General features: G+C 40.4%; 1 long non-coding RNA gene across 3 annotated transcripts; it reads right to left on the reverse strand.

Moving 5' to 3' along the window:
• Positions 1 to 383: 383 nt before the first annotated feature.
• On the reverse strand, positions 384 to 23680 carry LOC141965528 (uncharacterized). Of its 3 annotated transcripts, XR_012634472.1 has the most exons (10): positions 22323 to 23680; positions 21724 to 21949; positions 20105 to 20289; positions 17125 to 17351; positions 16232 to 16972; positions 14695 to 15185; positions 13473 to 13559; positions 12701 to 12831; positions 2808 to 2947; positions 384 to 1509 (listed from the first exon to the last, which is right to left on the reverse strand). It is a non-coding gene; the product is annotated as an uncharacterized LOC141965528 (long non-coding RNA). The 3 variants fall into 3 exon arrangements; XR_012634471.1 differs by having other exon boundaries at positions 12701 to 13559; XR_012634473.1 differs by lacking the exon at positions 16232 to 16972 and having other exon boundaries at positions 12701 to 13559.
• Positions 23681 to 23936: the final 256 nt, after the last annotated feature.

A 23936-nucleotide genomic window follows, 5' to 3' on the forward strand; every position in this document is an offset into this window, starting at 1 on the left:
TCATACTTCCTGCCCTCCTTCTTGTGACAGTGTATGATATAGAGACTATAACCCTTGTACAGGCTGGAATACCTCCAGTTATTTATCTAAGAGTGTAGATGGCCGAGTCTACTAAAAACATTATCACTTACCATAAGTAAGCATTACACTTGGAAACAAACCCAAAATGTGTCCAAGTTCAAGTCTTTGCAACTTCAAAGAAAATGTGGGTATTTTACTAAATCTTTATGCTAAATGAAAACGTCATTATATTTTTCTCTCATTTTAGAGTTGTCAGGGAAGTGCTTCTTTCCATCCTTTGGGAGTTTTCAATGTTTCATTTTTTCCAACTAATTCTCTGGCTATCCAATAAGCTGCTAACAAAATAAAAAAAAATCAGACTGAGCCGTTTGCTTCAGTAATTTCAGAATATTTCATTTTTTGCTTTCACTTACAAATTAAAAATTAAAACCAAACTGTATTTCAAAGCAAATAAATGTTAATTTAGAAAAACATATATTGGGACACTTGGAATGATTTTGAAATGTCTTTAACATCTTTTTTTTTCAGTTGAGAAGCCTCATTAAAGCCACATGATTCCCTGCAAACCTTTTTGCCTGTTTGGCATTTTCCTATACAGAGTTTTCCAGGAAACCACAGACATTATCCACTTGTATCATCAATTCAGTATCTCAGGGTCTTCTTGTTTGGGATGGCTTCTGAGGAGGAATAATAGAGAACTTCATGCTCTGAGTTGATCCAGCACTGAAACTTCAAATACTGCTGAAATTATCCATATTTCTGAGTATCTGTTCATTGCATTTCTCAAAGCCTGTACACTTATGACCTGTTGTCCCCCCCATTACTCTCAAATAGGACTGAACTAAAGTGTTTCTGTTGACGTGAAAATTTCTCATAGGTTTTGCACAAATTATACACAACTTCTTTGACAGTGTATAAACTCTGTAGGAAGTCTGTTAGGATTCCATCCTGCAAGGAAAACACACCCTTGATATATCAAAGGAAATTTTCTTCTTTTCTGTCATGCCAGACGCAGGGTTCATCAGGCAGAAGAACTAACACTGCCACAGTGGGTAAAGCCATATTCACTAAAGGACATGTTATTTTTTTTGCAGGAATCACTTCTCAGTGCACAATTAGCAACATTCAGTAAATAGGAATTCTTGAACCTCCAAAGAAAATTACCATTTCTAGTTTTAACAGTCATTTGTTCAAGGCTTATGTAGGCATTTGTCATGAACAAAAATTGGAGTAAATTCTCTATAGAAGAAATGTTGAATCAAAAGTGCAAGGTTGTGTTGATGCTTTGGTTCAGCTTGAAAGAGAGAACCTTCTGCTGTAGATCTCAAGTGATGCTCAAGGGGAATAATAACACGTATGAGGAGGAGAGCCAGCATGCCAGTGGCCAAGAGCCTACCAGGCCACTCAGCAAATGCTTTCTTTGCAACTCTTGCTGTACTTCTTATTTTTTTTCCCAAGGCCCATCTTGTTCGTTGTCTTCATCCCACTCTGCAGAATGACAGGAAAACCTGAGGTTTTTCACAGGTTTCTGGAGAGACAAACAAGCTTTCAAAAAACCGTTTGTCTTGCCTAGATGTAGCTGTGCTGGGTTAGACCAAAGGTCCAGCTAGCCCCTCACCACGTCTGTGGCGGAAACCCCTAGCAGACATACAGAAAAATGACAGAAGTCAAACATAAGCTAATTCTTCTCCTGAGGCATCTTCCTTGTTCGTGTCACTCAGTGCATTAGAGACTGACGACAGAAGTTACATAAAACAATAATGTTTAATGGTACAAAGGAACCATTCCATGAATTTCTATTCCTTTTTAAATTTGATTATATTTTTGGTATTTCTGTGACAGAAAGTCCCATGGTTTAATTGTGCTGCATGACAGACGTAAAATTTTGTTCACTTTTAACCTCTTTTGCACCTTGTACTAACATAGTGAATAAACATTCCACTCTTCAGAACATCCTTCATAACTTTTGACATTGTATAAACCTCAGCCATCTCCTTTCAAAGAGTTCTAAATTATCCATTTTTTCCTCACATGAAAGCAGATACCTACAATTACCCACCAGAAAACCACTATCAAACCCAACTGTTGTTACTGAGACTGAAGCTCTTCCAAAAATTAATTTATTTAAAATAATCCAAACAGTGCAAATATCTGAAGATCAGGCAGATCTCTAAAACCTGCCCGCAGCAAATTCATGCAATTAGAATCATGCTCATAAGTGTTGAAGTCTTAAAACATTAATAGATCATTTTAATGGAAGGAGTTATTAAAATTGTATTTGATTTGCATTATTACATCACTGAATGCACTATGGAAAACTGAGTTCATGAGAGAAGTACAGCACAAAACAGAAAATTCTTATTATCTGAGTTGGAACTTTAAAATAGACCATGCTTTAAAGTTCTGCCTGAATTTCCTTTAGTTTTATTTCTCTTCTAAATTGATACGAACCCCTGTTTTTATATTAGAAATAGAAAATGAGGAGGAGGATAAGAAAATAACTGGGGATTGAAATAAATCCTCGGAAAAGTAATTTGAGGAGGAAAAAATCCTTCCCAACGTAAGTAATTTTTATCCTATGAAATGTGTTGTTCTGATCATAACAACTATCAAAAGTCCCATGAATTGCAGGGTCTCTGTAGATGATTTAAGAAAAGGTTGACCAAATGTGGAAGCAATTATAAAGAAATTCATGACTCATTAGTAAGCATTCCTTGTTATATTTCTGTTACAAGTGACTGTAATTTCTGGATCTCTATCTGACATCTTTTCTATTGGGCACTTACCCTCCCTGATGAGTTTATAAAATTCACCATTTCATTAGTGGGACATCACCAGCAAATCTGATGTACAAATTTCTTCCTTAATCCAGTAGAAAACAGAGTCTGAGTCAATGGAATAATTTCCAACAGATTTACGAATAAACCTGCAAGAGTTAAAAAATGTATATAACCATAAGCACAAATTGGAGGAAGGAATACAGTGAATTTGCTCTGCAACCGAGATATTTTTAGTTCTGTATTCTTTAGAATCCCTGCAAAGGTACGTCCCTCATGCACAGTTGTCGAAAATAGCGTTTAGGCATTTAGACTTGAGTTGATTTAAGCTGGTACAGAAGTGTGCTCTAAATTTTTCAGGGCAGCGCAACTGTGCGAAAATGGTGTCTTCATGTTCAAAAGCTCCACATCATTTAGAGGAACTGTGCCAATAAATTAAACAAAGGAGAGTATTTCTATTAAAAATAGAAACAGTGTCCTATAGAAAAAATATTCTCTATCTTCTGAACTTAAAATATGGTTTAAGATTCAATGATCAGACCCTTAGCAGGTGTAAATCATCACAGAAATGATGTTGTAACACTTTATATGATATTACCAAATTGTCTTGCTGGTAATTAAGAATATCCTCTATGGAATAAGGACCAATGACAGGACGAAGTATAAGTTGATATTGTCTCAGCACGCATATGTGGTAGACAGAAATATTCATGTGTATAATCTTACACCTTGCCTACATGATACCCAGTGGGCTAAAGTAATAGCATACAGAATTATCTTGGAAAAGGCAATTCTCAACAGAAACTAAAAATCTTATGAGTTGTCTGTAAGTTTCTCATAATTATGCATGGCAAAAATGAAAATAAAACCAACAGGCATGCACTTGGAAAATGTTTCTTTAAAAATGTTTCTTTAAACTTTCTTTAAAAATCCTGAGCATATTATACTCCAATGTTTTTAAAGCCCATTTTTTTCTGTGTTTCATCCCAAGAAAATCTGTATCTCTTTCCCCATTCCATTTCATTAGTTTATTATGTCTATATTCTACAGCCCAGGGAAACAAATATAATTCCTATCAGGAAGGTAATGAAGTCATCCTGATGAACCATGACAGCTCTGAACTTCTGGTGTAAATTTCAGGGGGAAAGGACACCTCCTAATTCAATAGCCACTTCCATGAAGAGCCATACAAGCCACGAGGTCTGCGACAGCAGTTCCTTTAGCATACCAGGATAATGATGGCTGAACCACTAGGTGGATAAGGAAATGGCTGGATGGCCACACTCAGAGTTGCAGTCAACAGCTTGATGTCCAAGTGGAGAGCAGGGACAAGTGTCATTGCTCAGGGGTCAGTGTTGGGACCAGCGCTATTTCACATCTTTGTTGGTGACATGGACAGTGCGATCGAGTGCACCCTCAGCAAGTTCACTGATGACACCAGGCTGTGTGGTACCATCAACCTGCTGGAGGGAAGGGATGTGCCATCCAGAGGGACCTGGACAGGCTGGAGAGGTGGGACCGTGCAAACCTCATGGAGTACAACAAGGCCAAGTGCAAGGTCCTGCCCATGGGTCAAGTCAATCCCAAGCACAGATACAGGCTGGGTGAAGAGTGGATTGAGAGCAGCCCTGAAGAGAAGGACTGGGGGGTATTAGTCGATGGAAAACTGACTATGAACCAGCAGTGTGTGCTTGCAGCCCAGAAAGCCAACAGTGTCCTGGGCTGCATCAAGAGAAATGTGGCCACCAGGTCAAGGGAGGGGATTCTCCCCCTCTACTCCACTCTTGTGACACCCCACCTGCAGTGCTGGGTCCAGCTCTGGGGCCCCCAACAGAAGAACATGGACCTGTTGGAGTGTGTCCAGACAAGGCCACAAAGATGATCAGGGGGCTGGAGCACCTCCGCTGTGAGGGGCTTACAGGAAAGCTGGGGAGGGACTCCTTAACAGGGAGTGTGGTGATAGGACAAGAGGTAATGGTTTTAAACTGGAAGAGAGTAGAATTAGGTTAGATATAAGGAAGAAATTCACCTTGAGGGTGATGAGGAACAGGTTTCTCAGAGAAACTGTGGATCTCTCCTCCTTGGAAGGGTTCAAGGACGGGTTGGATGGAGCTCTGAGCAACCCAGTCTATTGGAAATTGTCCCTGTCCGTGGCAGGGGATTTGGAACTAGATGACCTTTAAGGTCCCTTCCAACGCAAACCATCCTAGAATGAATTTTTTCAGAATCAAGCTTTTCTTTAAAAATCTAGTGCTTCCCTTTCTCAGTATTAAAAGTTCATGTCTTATAATCCTTGTGAAAATTATTTTTAACAGCTTCCTTAAGGAGATGTCCATTTTGAGCAGCATAGTCTCAGGGCTGGGTTCTCAGATGTTCATGAAATGTGCTCTCACCTATGAGTTCTGCTCATGGCTTTCCCCAGTGTGCTATGGAGTTCTGAAATCACTTGGTTTTAATTCAAATTAAGTCACTATGGGGATGGTAGGTCTAAATTCCATGTAATGAAATGAAGAGCTGATGACCAAATCCCTGTTTTCTCATTTTGGACATTAAAATCAATTTTGTTTCCACTACCTCAAAAAGCTTTAGACATAGTCAAACAGAGGGAGGAAAAGTGTAGTGCATAGTGGTGAATGATCCTTCAATGCATGTGTTTAAAATGTCCTGTAAGTCCAGAATAACCAGAATCATGATGTCATAACCAGATGACATTAAAAGGCAAAAATATCTGCTATACAAGACAAAAAGATAGTTTGTATAGATTACTCATGGTAATCTTTATTGCAGATATTGAAGGATATTCTAGATTAGCAGAAAACAAGAAATAATTTGGTATATATATATATATATGATTAGTCTTTGATCTCATGTAAAATGTAGAAGACAGAAAATACTGTGTATTAGAGGTCCCTGAGCAAGAACCATTATCTAGGTATCAAGTGCAAACACATTATAATTGCAAGACTTTTTCCAAGGTATGAAGAAAATCCACTAACAGCAGGAAGTAGAAATATTTGAATGCTTCTCTTGAAGCCCTCAAAACCAAATTTGGATGCCTCTGTGTAAGACAGGCTCCAGCACTATCATCCCTCCGGGAGCTCTGATCAGGCAGTCTCCTCATCTCAGTATCTGCACAGTCCAAGCAGGCACACAGTGAATATTAGCATCTTTCTGAAGCTACTTAATGTATTTGACTGGTTTTTAACCTGTTGGTATCCTGATTTCTCTTGTATCACGTAACATGAAGCGTAGCTTTTTTCATTATTAATATAGAGCATACAGGTATCCACATGTGAAGACTAGCAAAATGCTGCTGGTTGTAAAACAGCAAATATTTTGTATAGCAGGAAAATTCTGTGACCTGCCTACTAAATGAGCACATTTTCTCATGTATGGCCCCCAGTGAACTCATTCCATTTTGTACATACTGGAGCTTTGCAAATCTCCAGTCTTGTGTTTAGCAAAGCAGATGTGCAAATGGAGATCCTGGTGACCTCACCTCTAGAATCAGGCCTTGGACACACATTACTCTCCTGTTGACAGCAAGAGAAATGCGAATCAGTCAGCATTTCATACCTGCAACTAATGTAGAAATTGTAATGATATAACTGAGCATTAGGAATAGAAGCGATGCTTTGGACACAAACCAGCTATATTTAATGGGAAAGGTGCAAATCCACATTATGTCTCAGGATATGTATTAGCTGCAGCCCTTCTTTAATCTGGAAAAGAAGAATTTTATCCAAGGGAACTTATGTCAAAGAGTTTCTCTTTCCTCTGGCAGAAGTGATGATTAGGCTACAATTGGCCATCGGTTTTATTTGTAGTTGGGGATATATGATTTTGTTCATACAACTTCAGCTGGTAGGCCAGTCTCAGTTCAAGATCCTGATCTGCTATGAATTCCCCTTCACAATCAATAGAGCAATGAATCTGGGGTAGACCTGAGGACCTTACCCAACTCCTTTGACCTGGACAGAGCTGACCTGGTAAATCTGCAGGGGGGTGAGATTTTACTGAATGTCCTGAGTTCTCCAGCTCCCCTCTGCCTTGGGAAGTCTGTGCCTCCAGACAGGACCCTGGGGCGAGGAATTACAACAGCTTCTCACCCACTATTTTCTTGTTGGTAACAGATGCTCTGCACTGCTCCTTGGGTCTTCTGGACTTCTACGAATGCTGTGGCAGGTATTATCCTGATTGGGGCTCTCCTCACTAAATCACATCTATCAACTGCAGAGCATTTGGGGTTGGAAGTTTGTCTGCTGCCCCATCTAGGAGTAACAAATCTTGGGTGCGTAGAAAAGTACCATCACCCTTTACATCCACCTGCTTTAGACCTGGGAATTCCTCACCACTTGATGGTGTTTGGAGGTTTCTTTCTCAGCGTCTAACAGGTGGCTGCTCTAATGCCTCCCAGCCTACAGTCTGATGCCTCGTGGCTTTCCACCTGGCTGAGAAATGTCTACAGATGGAAATGAGCAGGTTTGTCTCCTCCTGACAAGCATACAGGATGGGAATGGGTCACACGGGCACATCTCTCCTTGAAAAGTCAGGGGAGACTACCACCACCAATATGGGCCCCTGGGCAGTTACGTGACATTTGGCTTGAGAAAGGAAACCGGTTTGTCACCTCATTGCTTAATGGTGTGATCTCAAGACAGAGCTGAGGTGTACCTATGGGCACAAGAGATAAGATTACATTATTAACGCTGTACTCTTCATGCTCTGAAGATATTCTAGCTTCTGACCTCAGAATGTGATACATTAAAAATGTGGGATTCTAGGTTACATAAATACTAATTTACAGGTTCTCCTACCAAAGAAAACAAAGCAACTCTCCCTACTCATCCTCCTGATTTCTGTTAGAAGATACAACAGCTTCAAAGTAGATGAGAGCTGTCATAACCCATGAGCCCTTTGCCTGAGAACTGTATATACATATAGGAAAGATGTTCTTACCCAGAATAACGTAAGCTATAGATGAAGAATGTGTGAATACTTTTGTGTAACAGGATTGTATGTATGTATTCTGCAAAATGTATTTTGGATGCAGTTGAGAATAGTAGTGTAAGTAGTTCAAAGTAATCAGATATATTAAAACATATATGAAGGGCATAGAAAAGACCAGGGAAAGTACAGAGAAAATCAGGAAAAAAAGAAAGAGAATAGATGTGGAGACAACTAAAATGAAGACAGATGTGACAGGCAGGATCAGGTAGGATAAATCCAAATAGTTTATAAGATGGAAAAATGCCTCTCTGTACCTTTAGTGTTTCTCCACAATGATGTTATAGTGCTTTACCTACTCTTGATGCAAACAAAGCACTGAAGAACTCCCGATTTTTTTTCCCTGTGTAAGATGTCCTTTACGCTGTGATGAGATCACTGGTATATTGGTTCATTTTAATCTTTTCAGAAAGAATCCAGGAAGTGCAGTGAGGTCACGACTGCAGTAATGTCTAGAAGGATGGTTTTATGGAGGAAAGGAAGATTTTTCCTCTCATTTAGCAAAACTGTAACAGAATTTGTGGCTCTCAAGTGTGTTGCACAAGTTATGGTTTGTTTATTTGTCTGTTGCATGTTTTTTTGTAAAAGACAGACTGCTTCATACTCCTTTTTTTTTTTTTTTTTTTTAATTATTGCACTAATCCAACAAAGCTTGCGGACAAAGCACCCTGCTAGAGCAGTGCTCCATTTGAACAATCATCTAGAAGCATCTTTACCCATGGTACCTCCCCAGTCATACAGTCAAGGCTGGGGGAGGAGGGGGGAACAGACTCCTGTGATGACCTGAATGTCCTCACATTAGACCTTCTGTATCATTCAGAAGGCAAATGCCTCACTCAGAACATCCTAGTTCCCATCTCTTTCAAGGAGAAAAATCCTTGGGCCATTCCCCAGGGCCACGGTACCACTGTTTAATATGACATATTTGTGCCTCATTCATCAATGGAGCAATGTCAAGCACGAATTTCAGGCAATGACTGTGGCTCGGAAGTGCCAAACTTTCACCGTTACTCTGATTTTACCTCCAGTCTTTTCCACTATCTGTTTGCTAAGTGAAGTGACAAGCCTTACTGATACGATTCTAAAAGGTCTCTGAATGGATTTAGTACTGGGAAAAAATATGTAGACAGATGGAATCATATGCCTCGCTTTAGCACGGCCAATGTATTGTATTTTAATGTGTTCTAATGAACTTAAAAATTACTCCCGGGTGTGTTTGCTGCCTGGGTCAGAGGGGTTATTTTGAGTTTGCTGTCTTCCTGGATTCTTGAGATAATTCCCTCCGGATTTGTTGGGTCAACAACAAAGTGGTGATAGCAAATACCCTGCTTTAATCCGGTGCTGTGCTTTCCCCCTCTTTGCAATGTGGATTTGTGCGTACTAACAGTTACACTGCTCCTAGTTTAACAACTTTAGGGCATTAGTGACATGCAGGATAAAACCAGTTCCCCTTTCATATCTAGAGACCTAACGTCCTGGATGATCTGTGTGACACAGCAGATGCCTCAGGTTTAGTTTTGCTCAAAGAGTTTAAGAGCTTTAGTTGCCCAGAGAGGAGTGGGAGATTAATGGCATTCATTGATAGTGATAGGGAACTGTGTGCTCTAAATCCCACTGCAAGCAAAGAAGAGCCCACCTCTACATACTACTAATATACATAACTGTAGAAAGCCTTCCTATTCAAAAATACTAATTAATAATGCTTAGTGGTCTGAATTTCTAAGTATGAATTGTCAGGGATTTCAGCAGGCTTAGGGAGGTGGGGAAATGGGTTAACATTGCATTGTTTAAAATTACAGGGTTTTAAATTGCTTAAAATGATAAGCAGATAGGGTTTCCACACCAGATTTGAGACATTTGTTCTCTTCTATTTGTACTAAAAATTTTGGCTTGAGCTCACATTGTCATTCTACCCAGACTGCTTCCCAGACGAGCTAATTTGTCTACCTGCGTTCCATTTTAGGCCTTGGTTTTAATTTGAGGATGATTCCTGCTAATACCAAAGACTGGATAGGACATCCATTAAAAGTCTACACAGCAATTGAAATGGAAAATTCCAAAAGAAACCCTATTAGAGTTTTTCTCCATCAAATCAACATTACAGACTTCTTATGCATTTCTTAATTAGACATTGATATTAACTGGACTGTTGCATGATTTAAATCTAGCTCTTAATCTCAGCTATTCTATGCTGCTGTAGTTTTTATGACATCCAACTAGCGACTGCTTTATGCATTAATCTATCTGGAAAACCACCTTCACATTTTTTTTTGTCTTTTTTTAGAAGAATAAAGGCCCCAAGAAGGAAATGAAAGCTTTTGGGTTCAGCCATTAGTAATTTTCTGCTTAGTATTTGAAAAATTGCTTATTTTAATTGCTTCATAGAAGAAAAAGATATCAAAGCTAACGTTCTTTCTCTCCAAACTTTGTAATTATTTCTCTCAGACTCTTATTTGAAATGCCTTGAAAGGATTTTCATTGAAATGTAGATTTCTTCTCTTTCAAAAGTACTTTTATTCCCCCGTGCTTCTTTCCCTTTTTTCCTGGTGACTTCCTGTCTAGATTTAGAGCAAAATACATAGACTCCTATCTCTGGACACTGTAGCATGTGTCACACAAATGTCCCTTAAGTACCATCTTCTTTAAAACTAACCTTCCCATGGCCTAGCGACTGTGCTGACAAATGGCCATAGGTCTCAGACAGTTTGGTATCCTTGGGCTTCCTCCATGGACAGTGAAGAAGTCATAGGTATTATAGGGCTTTGCTATATCAGTCATGCTCATTCTAAAAATTGTTGTGTGATTCGCCTATTAATAACACTACCAAAATAAGGGGAGCCTAATAGAAAAGTTTTATAAATCTTAGTGAACATGTCAGTGAACCGAAGTATGGGGTTTGTGATAAAGTCTAGGGACAGGTAAACTTTGTATAGTTTCAGATCCTGCTTCCAGGAGTATAAATCCTGAATATCCTAATCCAGGAAGGAATCTGCTAACCAAACCCTCTAGTTAGTTCTGCATTGCATTTAAACATCAGTAGCACAAAGCTTCAGGATCATGTTGGCCTCATCAGTAATCCTTGATACCAATACAGCACGAATACAGTAGCAAGAAGTTCTTTATTTCACCTATACATTTTCAGGGAACATTATTTACTAATAGATTATGATCTGGTCAAAATGATCTATACATTCATTACATCTAGAGTGGGGTTTCATAACTCACAGTATCTAAGAATGAGGCAAAACTTGCATTTGTTTATAGTGCAGCAATTCTGCTCAGCAAAAAATAGGTGCAGAGAAAATACTGTCCTAAGCACCTTGTGATCTGCTCTGAGTCCCAGGCGATTTCTCATGCCAGCTCAGAAACATCTTTAAGAGCCTCAGAAGAGTGGGGACCTGGCTGCCTCAGAGACTCCTCAAAATAGAGCTGTTCTCTCTGCAAATAAGTGGCCCTACAAGCCTAGTGCAGTCATGCCTAAGGTTATCTCCTAGGGAGAATCTTCACAGTGGAACAAAACATTTTGAGGAGAGAAGATTGAAATGAAGCTAAAGCATTCTCGATATCAGATTTTACATGCATTTTTTTGCAATAACACAAAAGGGAGAAAGAGAACGAGAAAATGAGTTAGAGGAAGATGGAGAGAGAGATGGTCTATTAAGCAAAGCTACTTTTTTACTCTCTGAATTTACAGTCCTGATAGACATCTTTATTCAAAATTACTCATTTTTTATATTCAGATGCTACAATTTTCAATACTAGGTCCTAGATTTGTCTGGACAGATTACCTTCTTATTCCCACAATGAAACTTAATTATCCTTTTTATGTCTTCAGATACTTTCAGTCATTTCCTGAACTGTTTCTGGGGACAGAGAGCAGCTGATGGGTCAGTCAGTAAAGCAAGTACTGTGCATCCCTGTTGGCCACACATTTTTGAAGGTAGGAGCCCTTTGGCCCCAGGTCTCCTTAGAAGGATTTTGAGCACTAGTACATGTAATTTGCTCAGATCTACTTTTGCTTTTTGACTAGGCAGAAACTCCTCATTTTCTCAGCACCTTTCTGTGTATTACTTGGAAGCATCTAAATGTGAGTAACTCACCTGGAATCTGTAGAAGGATATTTGAATGATTCATCTCTGAAACGAGAATAACCCCTCATGAAATACAAGATGGAAATGACTACATGGTTTAAAACACACCTTCCTGTATCACTGCTTGCAGCAGAAGGGAATGCGTCTGAGCAGTTAAAGTCCAAATGACTAAATAAATAGGTTCAAAGCAGCAGCAGTAGCACAGAGTGCCAATATAAGTTGCTGGTATTGAGTACTTACTCGACTTCGGGACACCTCATTAGTTTCATCTGTAAAGAAACCTATAACACACATTATCCATTATCACTGCCTTCTGGATCTGAGGAAAACTAACAAAACATAGTCAACATGGAAAGGGTGAATAAGATAACCCAAAACTTGCAAGTACTAAAGAGAAAATTATAATGAGTATCCGTTCAGTCTCTGAGAGTTAGTTTTTGGCTCTTACTACTTTTGTAAAAGTCTCAATTGTTTAAATAAGAAAGTAAACAAATGTTACAATAAATTAAAATGTAAATAGACATAAGAAAAATCACCTAATTCATCAGAAAGAAGAGAGATAGCACAACTGGTGTGTGTTATAGAATCCTTTATGAATGAAACGCTGAATTCCAAAGGGCTGACCTGGTAAAATAATTTTAATACATAAATAGAGCAGATGTTGCTGTGGTACACAGGTATACTTTATGGGACTGAACAAGTAGTGGTCAAATGCAGTTCACATCTAGACTGGGATTAACAACAAACTTCGTATGGACTTTATACATTGTATATAAAACCCAAATTAAACAAAAATCCACTTACCCTGAAATAGTATGCATATCCCAGTCACATTTCTGCATGAAAGTTGATTCTTCCAAGTCCAACTTGTGACCCCAGCCTGGAAGCAGGGAACAGGATGGTGGGATGGTGCAGTATCAGTGAGACCACAGAGTCTGTCATACCAAAACCAGAGATTAAGACAGCACTGCAGAATAAAACACACATTTCCCTGTCACACCCAACCTACATTTTTTCCTGATGAGTTTATCACTCTTAATAATTTCCACTAGCCGGAGAGAACAGATAAACTGTTTCCTATAAATACAATAAATAATGCTTCAAAGGACATGGCATTTATTCAATTCATCATTTCAGTGATGTGAAATAAATGTAAACAAAAAAGGATGTCTAAAGCATCATGATCCTGGGATAGAGTGTCTCAGGCTGAGTCCCCATTTTTCTGTCGATGGGTTCTGGCATCTTAGACCAGTAACTTCAACCTTCAGCCTGGGTGCATTTGTCTGCCTCCTTTTATAGGGCTCGTACAGTACAGTGTACTGTACAATCTGTACAGTGCATGGCAATAAAGTAGGTCCTGATCTCATCTGTGCCCTTTCTCCATGTGACTAGAAAATGAGTGATAAAAAATAATAATAAGCTCTGAATAATTATGTATTGTCTTTATAGTGAAGCAGGCCTTGAGCATTGCAAGGTCTCCACTGGGAGAAGTCCCATTTAAAAAACTCTCCCTGGCACAAAAATGAATCGGATCCTGTCACATGAATGGCCTGCATTTACTCTTCTTTTCACTTACCATCTAGTCGTTCATTTTCTGAGCTGACTTGTTCCTGTTCCCTGATTGTCAGCAGGAACTGGGTAACAAGAACTTGCTGGAAATGGACTATTAAATAAATAAACAAACAAACATGGAAAGAACTGCTGACTCAGCAGATTCACTATTACAACCATTATATAAAACTATCAAACAACAAATGCAACTTCTGAACGTCTCACGATTCACTTCCCAAACAGCAAGGGAGAAAAGCGAAAGAGGAATTTCACCATAGCTAATGAATTTGGCACAACACTGGATTTTGAGATCATAAGGAACTCGGGCTGAATCCAGGTTGAATTTTTGGTCTGTCTGAGCAGCAGATGTTCTCCTTCCTGTAACCATTGCAACATTAAGCACTGCATCCATCATCTGTAAAAAGGCAATACTTGGATTACCCCGATAGCAAGGACCTCTCCACTATAGCCAAGAAAATCAGTTAGCATCTCGGCTCTAGTATACTGAAATGTTCAGGAGAATGCTCCTCTTCTTCCAAGCTCCTGACAGCTGTAAGTGTGATACCAGGGCTACTTGTTTCATCTGGGAGATGAAGAAAGCATGTTGCCTAGACTTTGAAGCTCTTAGAAAAGGTAACAGTTCACACCTGCTGCACTGGGCTTGCTCCAGGTATGGGGCATATCCCCAACAGAGATGGAGCAAAACAGAATAGGGCAGAGGCAGAAATACCATGAGTAACCTGATGGATATTTTGGCGAGAAGAAAGGGAGAAACATTGTAGGAAAAAATCTGCTGGCCATTAAGTGTCCTGGAGCATCTACTGCCACACTGAAGCAGAGTTTCCATGTGGCTTTAAGACATATGCCCTAAGAAAGCATTTGCAATTGAAACTGCTTCCTCTTTTTCTTAGCTATCCAATTCCCATGGGCCGGCAGTTGCCTTGCTAAATGAAATGCTTCTTTAGGGAGACTGCCTGGCCCCAGGGATTGGTAATGCAATATAGTGTCTTTCATCTCTCACCCATGAACCCAAGTCAAACAGAGTTTGGTAAATGGCCAGTAACCCTTCCCATCCCAGGGGCTGCTTGGTGACATGTCTGAAATGAGGAGGGTCATCTCTGTGTCTGTTTACTAGAAGGCAAGTGTCAACTTCACTATAAAAAGGGACACGGTTACTATTATTTATCACCCCATTTAACATTTTGAAGCCAAAAGAATGAGCCCAAAAAACTCAGCCATCTTCTTACCCAATGATGGTTGTCCCAGTACATCAGGGCTTGAGGAACGTTAATGAGGACAGTTGCACTATAGCAAACCAGGCTGTGCCTCTCCTGCAGACAAGACCTCCAAGTCTGAACTACTCACAGTGGCATGTGATTGCAGTTGTCCCCAGATCTACATGGAAATCCCCAGGAAGAATCGTTCAGTTTTCAGATGCAGCAGGCACTGAAGCGTGGCCATGAAGTTACAGAAAGCTGCAGACTTCTGCAAATCTGCATTTGGGGGTCTTAAATAGTCACAGGCAACCTACACAGGGACACAGCATCCAGCACCGATAGAGTTAATGTGCTGAGAAATCCTTCACTGGAAGGCTCTGTTCTCTCACCCATCATGAATATACTGTTCTGGTTACCAAAATAGCTGTATTTGGAAGGGCTGAAGGCCAGAAGCTCACTGCGGTACCCATTCTTGCCCTATGCACTCCTCCTTTTAAGGTCAGACCTTTAGCATCAGGAACCTGTTAGAAGAAAGAAGAATTGCTTTAAAAGTTGTTGCCACTCTGGGGGTTACCCTGGAAGGTCTGAGAGGGGAAAGGGAAGGGCAGGGGCAGATAAACACTTGGCCACATGAAAAATCAGCTGCCCCTAAATTTCAATAGATCTGTGTAAACCTCTGAAACCTACCCAAAACTCCAGCCAGCTTGTTCTTACTCATAGTGTTTCCTTCCAGTCACTACTATAATTTTGTAGCCCTTCTATGCCATAGCAATGACAATATCGTTGCTGTCAACTGTGAGTTACTGGTTTATCCCTACCATCTTGATTAATTGCATTAAATTAGTATACCTATGTTAATTAAACAAAAGATGGCAGAGGCAGCTTTTACTTCTTATTCTTTGGGGTAGATCATTACCCAGAGCTTCACAGGTTGTGGAAAAATAACAATACAGACACACCACACATCATATTCCAGCTCAGCTGATATTTTACTCATACAGCGGTCCATGATTTTTTTCGCATATGACAACATAGGCTTAATTACCATGCTGCTGCCGCATGGCAGCTCCCCTCTCTTTTTTTTTTTTTATTTGTATTATTTGCAAGTCGTAATCATGTTTTCCTGTCATCCCCAAGCAATGTGCGTGCGTGCGTACAGGCAAATGCCAAGCCTGGAAAGGAAATTTGATGCGTGTCCATGAATTGGAGTTTTCAAACTTTGGCTGAAGATTAGTACATGTAAACATAGCTCTGCCCCCTTCATCTTGGATAATTGGTCACAAATGCTACTTGACACTTCTCAAATCAGACACTTTACATACTTCTGAGCATAGCTGAACTTTTTTGGCAGGAATTAATTTGCTTTGCAACTCAGCCGCTCATTCCTGGCCCTATCCCTACTCCAGTGATTTCAGTGCAATGTTCTGCCAGTGCAAGAAGCACAGAGGCAGGACCAGATCTGTTTGCTAGCGTTGACGAGCCTGGCTTTGTTGACTCCCTCAGAAATACAATTACTTCAGCTAATGTTCTGCCCTTTGCCAGCCTTGATTAACAGTGGGATTTTTACCTTCGGGTCCCTCTCTCTATTCCAATTACTGTACAAGTCACACTGCATCAGGGGACACCTCAGAAAAATGAAGATGCCAATGTAGCATCACCAGAAAATGCAACTTCTGACACGGCAGGACCCTTCCACAGCAGCATCAGCTTCATAAGAGATGGCTACAGACACCATCTGCCCCCAAAGAGATTGTCTCAGTTTTCTCCTACGTCTCCTGCAAACAGTGCACGCTCCGGCAGAGAAGGGGAATCCATTTCTGAAGTACTGATGAAGTTTGAAGTAGCCACAGAATTTCATGCTATTAAACAGCCTCCTGTTTGCTCTGACATTGCTGTGTGTTTATTCACTGTGCACCGGTACTGCAAGAGCTGAGCAGACCATATGCTCACTTAGAAGAGCTGCCAGGTCTCAGGGAGCAATCCTGTGTCTATTCCAGGAGCGGTTTGGGGCAAGAATACGTTCCATAAAGGTTTTCACTAGGAATATTGTATTTTATCTGGTGATTTATTTCTGTCCAGCCTCTGGACTAAATGGCAGTTTATCAGCATATCCATGTCCATCTATGAATAGCCAATGGAAAAGACCATTCACCCTTTATTCACTGGGATGTTGATAAGCTGCAGCATATTAAAAATGTTTGTCGGTTTGTTCTTTTCACCTATCAAGTGGGATGTGTGCCAGCATGCCCTCTTCATGTTGGCTGCTTCATCCAGAAAATGGAGAGAAAATGATGAAACAATGTCAGTTCTAGAAGAGGGCAAAGGGTCACATGAGTTATTTTAGCATTATTGTCTTGCTCATCGCTAACACTAAATCTGTAAATTAGTTTGAGTTCTTACCTGCAGAAGGGTGAAACCTTGCCCTGTACTTCACATATAAACCATGAGAGGAGCAAATACCTGATCACACACTCATGTTGCCTCGGTTCTCAGGGCTTCCCGCAACTCAAAGCACTGATGAGGAGCAGCCAGAACAGGAACAGTCCTCACAGTGTTTGTCTCGCCTCTGGTAACTTATGCCATGACAGAGACCTGCCCAGTGACAGTCAGGGAACGAGCTGCATCAGCCACCTCTCTGTGTGCTTGGTCCCCACATTTTCCAGTCACGGTCTGGTGACAGTTCATCCCTGGAAAAGAAGGGTAGCTGGTGTTACAAGAGATGCAGCAGATTCACTGTGGAGAAGCAAATGCCCTTATTGCCCCTGAATTTTCCATGAAATAATGAAAGAGAAGACATTGCATGCTAGTATGTCTTGGGTTTTCATAGATTCTTACCTTAAATTAAGCAGAGGTGTATCTTGCCTCCTCCTGTTTAACTCTGATATTGGAACCATCCTGAGAGTGGTGGATATGATATTTATAGGTGAACAAGGCACCAACTGGCAGAGAGATGTAACATAGCTCTAAAGCCTGAGCTAAGGAGGAGGCTTAGTTTCCATTGCTATTATATATCACTATATAAATTTAGCTTTCAGGTCCTAGACATTTTAAAATAACATGTCTAGTGTTAGAATAGAAGAGTATCAGAAAAAGTGAATTACAGGTTACAGGCTTCTAGTATTTGCAGTAAAAGAGCTATTATTGTAATTACACCTATAGAGTACTCATTTATGTTGTTATTAGGGGAAAAGGATGGTAGAATTAGGATGTATGGAGAGAAAATCTTGCAGAAGGGTAGCCAAATAATTTAGCTGGAACAAAGAACTATGATGTCCACTCAAGATACTTCTGTTCTCAGCACGTGAGCTCACTGTGTGTGTGTGGACCTGCAATGTCCATGATCTAGGGCAAACCACTATAGGTGAGTGATGTCTGATACAAATGGGAACAAACCACAGCCCGCAGAAAGGCCTGACCTTACACACAAACCCCCAAACCGGGAGCCTTTTTGCACCATTGAACATCTCCATAGTCTTTGCTAGGTGAGAACGGAAATTGTCCAAATGACTCCGTGAGCTCAATACTTCACAGACAAAAATCCTTCCCCACTGCCAAAAAAGGTCAAAACCAGACTCTTGAACATTTGAAATTATACTAAAATAAGAAAAAAATCTTTTTTTCAGGGGAAAGGTGAATCTCCATTTTGACTCATTATTTTGTGGCTGGGGCTAAGTGGCCATTATTAGTACATAGGTACCCGCTGTTGTAAATCCACTGCATTGCCTCCTGGATGTCATTACTGAAAGCAAGTGAACTGTTATTTCAGTAGCTGAAGATTTACTTACTTAATGCCTGGTGCCATCAACAAATTCAGGATGACAATGACATCCTACTTGTCTAAGCTAATATACAGCTTTGCACTCCCCTTGTTTTTCTTCTCATTCAAACTTATGGCTTAGTGTTAATGTCTACCACTAACAAATATTACAGCTGAAGTGAACGAAGTGATGAATTAACACGCAGTTTGTATGCAGATAATTAGAAGTCCGGCTGAGTAGATCACATTATTTAATGTATCATCGTTATGTTTGCATTTAAAAAGCATCTAAACAACATTATTTCTTCTAGAACTCCATCTCTCCAGCGCTCTGACACCAGGGACTGTGTCGTGCATTTTGGTAGAGATTTGTTCTCTAAAAAATGATAGAACCACTTGGAGCTTAAATCATTGCTGTAATAAGTTAGTAAGTTGTCCCTACTTGAGAAAACTCTTGTGTCAGGAGTAAAACTCCTTGTTTGGCTGTGCTGCAAGAAACAGGATGATCTTTCATTATGACAATTCAAACTGATCTGGTTCCTCCAAGTGCAGACTATATTGATTTACAGTACTAATATAGAAAAAGCGGAATTAAAAAGCTGGTTTATTTAGAAACTTATTTACTCCTAAAAATGTCTGTTCAGCTCATTTTCAAATTTGATTTCTTATCCCAGGTGAATTACACTGCATTTCTGAATCTCAAGAACTGTTTGTGCCTGATAACAGCTGATCGAACTACAAGCATAGTTCAGTCATTTTGATTGTAAGATTTTTGTTTGTGGCTTTATTGGACAATGGTGTTTGCAAAGGAGAGATTAAGAGCACCAGAGACAGAATTACAGACCACGGTTAGTGCATGAGACTTAATATTAGTATAGGACCACAGTCTGTAAGATCAGTGGCTGGCAAATGAATCCAGCTTGCAGGCAGAATCAATGTCTTGTTCTGAAAAAACAGTAAGGAAAATCCGTGCCAGTGTTTCAGCATGACAAATGAACTTAGGCAAGTTGAAGATAATCATGATTATTTAATATTCCACAGCTTTACAACTCGATACTCTGTGGACAAAAGATCAGAAGGCTGCTGAGTCCAAAGTTTTGAATCTTTGGGTCAATATGCTTCTCATGTCTTCAGCATTTAGTTTAATTTAGGAGGAAACGGTTCTGAGCTAAGATAAGATCTCAGACAAAATTGACGTGGACTCACAACATGGCCTAACATAACAATTTAATCTATCCTGTGCTTCCCCTGAAAGAAGGCTTAATAACTGTGGTATGATTTCACCTGCTGCTTCGAACATTTGCTCATTCTTTTTTCCTGAGCAAATTTGGATTATCAGATGGCAAGCAGCTTTGTTCATGGTAGACAATCTTGAATTCATTTAGGATTAATAACAATGAGTTCAATCCTGGATTCAATGGCAGTCTTAATGAATGGAGTCTTTGGAAGACAAATATTTGTTTGTGTTAAAGAGAAATAATTAATTCTCAATTTTCCTGGCTATGAGGTGCACAGGGCATATGACAAAATGTTTTCCCTATGTATCCAGCCTTGGACGTACGAACTGCAGGAACGTTCCCCAAGACCTGGCATTGCAGATACAGGCCATTTTGACCTTGTTATTTCCAAATCTGAAGTTTCACAATGAGTTATTTGGTGTGACAAAAAACATATCTTACTCACAGTATTATCTCAGGCCCTCTTTGTGATCTGATGCTGGGGAGTGACGAGAGAGAAAGGTCCACGTCGCTGCGATCCATCAGCAGTCGTAGGTCAAGGCAGGGCTACTCAGATGGAGGGATCCAGACTGGATCTAGGTTTTGGCCCAATCCTCACCATTGTCTTAGACATGGGCGTCTTCCAAATTCCTGTGGGAAATCCCGCATTCTTTACTACTTTCCCTGTCTCTTGGGAAGCAACCGGAGCACACGCCACCACCGTGCCCAGCCAGGGAGGAGCTGGCTGAGCCGCCAGGCTGGGCTGCGCTGCCCAAAACCAAGTACCCGCTGACCTTGGTACAAATGAGCAGACTTCTGTAAATTTACCCTGCAGGCAGTTTTACCCTGAAAAAACATTGCCCACGTTGCTAGAGTTTAGGACAACAAATTAGAGCTTTTCATAGGCGCTGGAAGCTTTTTTTTTCCCTTTTTTCTTGCCCTCCCCTGCCCCTCCCCAGTAACATCCAGTTGCTTAATTCCATTTGAAATCACCCAGGGTAGGCACCTAAATACCTAAATAATCTTGTCCTTCATGCCTGTCAACATCTTGAGGCACCTAACCACCTTTAGAGATGTGGTGTGAAAGCTTGTGAACGATGCAATCGAGGAGGGAAACAAAAGACAAGTATCCCTATTTGCTGCCCAAGAATCCACAAAGAATGCTGCTTCAGCTCTGCTCTGATTTCTAATTAGATTATGAGTGATGTAGGACTCTGAAGCCAAGCTGGAGTTTGTGCTAGCACTTTGCATGTATGAATGACAAAGGGACACCACTTTCATATTGATTTAAGCAAGGCAGTGGAAGAATGTTTAAACAGCAAGTGCTTGATGCCCCAGTTTGCCAGAGCACCTGGAAATATCAAATTAATTCCAGGTGTTCTGCCATTAAGACAGGCTTGCTACTTTTACAGCCACACACACAAAATGTGGCTCCCAGTTCCACAAATAAAAACTGAGTGGTTTCGGCTCCTAATACCTCGACAACTCTGACATATTGCAAGTTCTGGAAAGAATTTTAATCTACATAGTTTTTTTAATAGGGAGGGGAGCGAGGGGGGAGGGATTTTAAATATGCTGCATACAATTTGTGATGGTCATCTCTAAAATGCAGCTCCATTATCCTTTTCCATTTGGAATGAATGAGGCTAATTAATTTCAGGCCATACTTGATGAGGTCAGCACCATACGAAGGGTGCGTGCTAGACATTGCTAATCTCTTTCAGCTGAGAGTGATGAATTAAAGATGAAGCATTCCTTTGCAGGCCTAATTTAGAATGTATATCAAAAACCTACAGCAAATAATACTATACCCTACAACAAAGGAAAACTTGTTCTCTCAGGCTCCCATGTAGGGTTGATTTTAAAGGCATTTTCATTTCACTTTGGAATTCCAGCTGTGGATGGGTGAAACAGTTCAGAAAATTCAAGCTTTCTCTCTTTCTATTGCTTTTATGGACAAAAGTACGCAAAGGGGGGGCTACGGGGAGAGAGAAACTAGTCAGTGTTTGATCCTGTATATACTGTGATTCTGACTGTACGCTCGACATTTAGGAAAGCTGTCAGGGTCTTGTGCTCCCCAAGTACCTGTGACGTGACAGTCCCCTCACGGTGCACGCTGCAATTTTACTGTTGGGGTTTTTTAAGTCTGAGGGGAAAGCTATCAGGCATCCTGTTTTGTTCAGCATCACCTCAAGGATGTTTTGTTGGACGTTACAGGCTTTTCCCCTGGAAGCAGTACGGATCCGGCAGTTCTGCTGGGTCACCCAACAAGGACACAAGAGCTTCCAAGCCAACACGGAGCTGTATTTCTCTGTAGGGAAAAACACCTTTCTGTGCAAAAAGGTCCCATCACATCTAGGAGTGCAGGTAGCAAAATCTAACAAAAGTCACTCCGAAAGCAACCTCACCAGGTCTGGAAGCTGTATAAATTGCTACAGGGCTCTCAAATTTGCTGGGCTTGGGCTCAGTCAAGCTTTGCCACCTTTCCCTTAGGCAAAGCCCCCCATAAAGTCTATAGGAGTTTCCCCTGAGTGAGGGACTGCAGGATTTGGCCCCACCGGCAGCGAGAAATTAACCTTAATTGTCATTTCAGTAAAAAAGGGACTACGAAATCCTAATCCAGCCTCGGAAGGAGGCTGAGAACAATAGACCACCGGCTTCCCCACCACTTTGCTGTTTAATACCTGGCAGTTTCTTGAAATTCTTGACAGGTTGCTGCGAGTCGAAGTTCCCAACTGGTGGCCATAAGCGGCTGCCGTCTTTGTATCCCAGTAGTCCTCATTAGAACAAAGCTGCTTCGAATTAAATCCAATCTACATGCCGAATCAATCTTTCAACCCTTTGATTGCTTCTGAAAATATTTATATTTCTTAATAATGCACATTTTGTCCCACAGCCTGTGATTAAACCCAGACAAGGTCCAGAGAAGCCTGAAGTATATGTGGAAGGGGTTATTTTGGGCAGGAAAAGAAAGATAAAGAGCACAGGTTTTTCCTATTGTGAAACTATTAGAGTGTATAAATCTAGCAATTGCTGTTGTATAAGCATCAGAGTGGGGTTGTAATAAATACAGATTGGAGTATTATAGTAACCAAATGGAGTTTATGGATTATGTTCACTAGTTCATATTTCTCAGCTACTACAATCTAACTAGCATCGTGCTGCCCTCAGCTCTATTAATATTCCCTATTAATATTCTCTTTACATGTTTGTGGGGAAAAAAAAGTTAGGAATCAACTGCTGCTCTGTGTAAAACAAACATGTTTAAAGAATCATGCCCTCCAAAGAAAAAAACAAACAAGGGGATGCTGTAAAGTGACTGTGTTGGAAGGGCACGGGCTGTGGCTGGCTGAAATCGGCTCCGTTCTGCTTAAAGTTAATAACTTCCATCTGAGTGAGAATCTGACCCTAATGCAGGGCATTTGCTGCGGAAAATTAGGATGCAGAAATGAAGACAATAACTTCTACTGTCCCTTACTCAGGTAAATTTTTAAGGTGGTAAATAACAGGCTTTGTCTGGAGATGGAAACCACACAAAGGCTTTGAAGCTGTGCTTTGTGGTAAATAGTATATTATTCCCTCCTCAAAAAGTAACATACATCACAGGTAAGATATGTGGAGATGAAGGGAAGGATAGATTCCTTGGCTGAGAAGTAGCCCAGATAGGGCCTGATCCTCCAGAGTGGGAATTTGCCATCGATTAAGAAGGTAGCTGTGGCTGGGGACACAGATCAGATAAAGGCACTGTACCTGTCTCCCTCCCTAAACATAAATGACTGCCCTTGTCTATAATAAAAGGGAAAAATTGACTTCAGAAAACATGCCACGATAAATCGCCTTGGACAAAGTAGTACAAAGCCTGAGTGAGAGGGAAAGAAATCCTAGAAACTAAAAATATACAATGTTTGTTTAGTATCATTGTCATCAGCAGCATCACATGGTAAGTACAGCTAATATACTTTAGCAGTAGTTGGTAAATGCTTGGGATAGTTTTGCTGGTGACAGCTTCTCCTTTTATAAAAGAGAGAATATTCTCAGTTAAAATATTATTCATTGATTCCTTCATCACATATTTCATTATATTAAGCTGTAATTTCCTAAATATGTTAGGGGGGTGGTATTATTATTATACATATATCCTGAGTCTTATCAGCTATTTTGCATTAATATATGATTTGGATGCTCAGTCTTTAAGGTAGAGAGAAGGTGGGGGGGGGGGGGGGTATCATCACCAAAAAGAAGGGGAGTGATGAAAAAACCCTCTCACAGATAGGGATGGATTCAAAACCTAATGACAT

The sequence above is a fragment of the Athene noctua genome, chromosome 13, assembly GCF_965140245.1.
Source record: "Athene noctua chromosome 13, bAthNoc1.hap1.1, whole genome shotgun sequence".
In the NCBI taxonomy this organism is placed as follows: domain Eukaryota; kingdom Metazoa; phylum Chordata; class Aves; order Strigiformes; family Strigidae; genus Athene; species Athene noctua.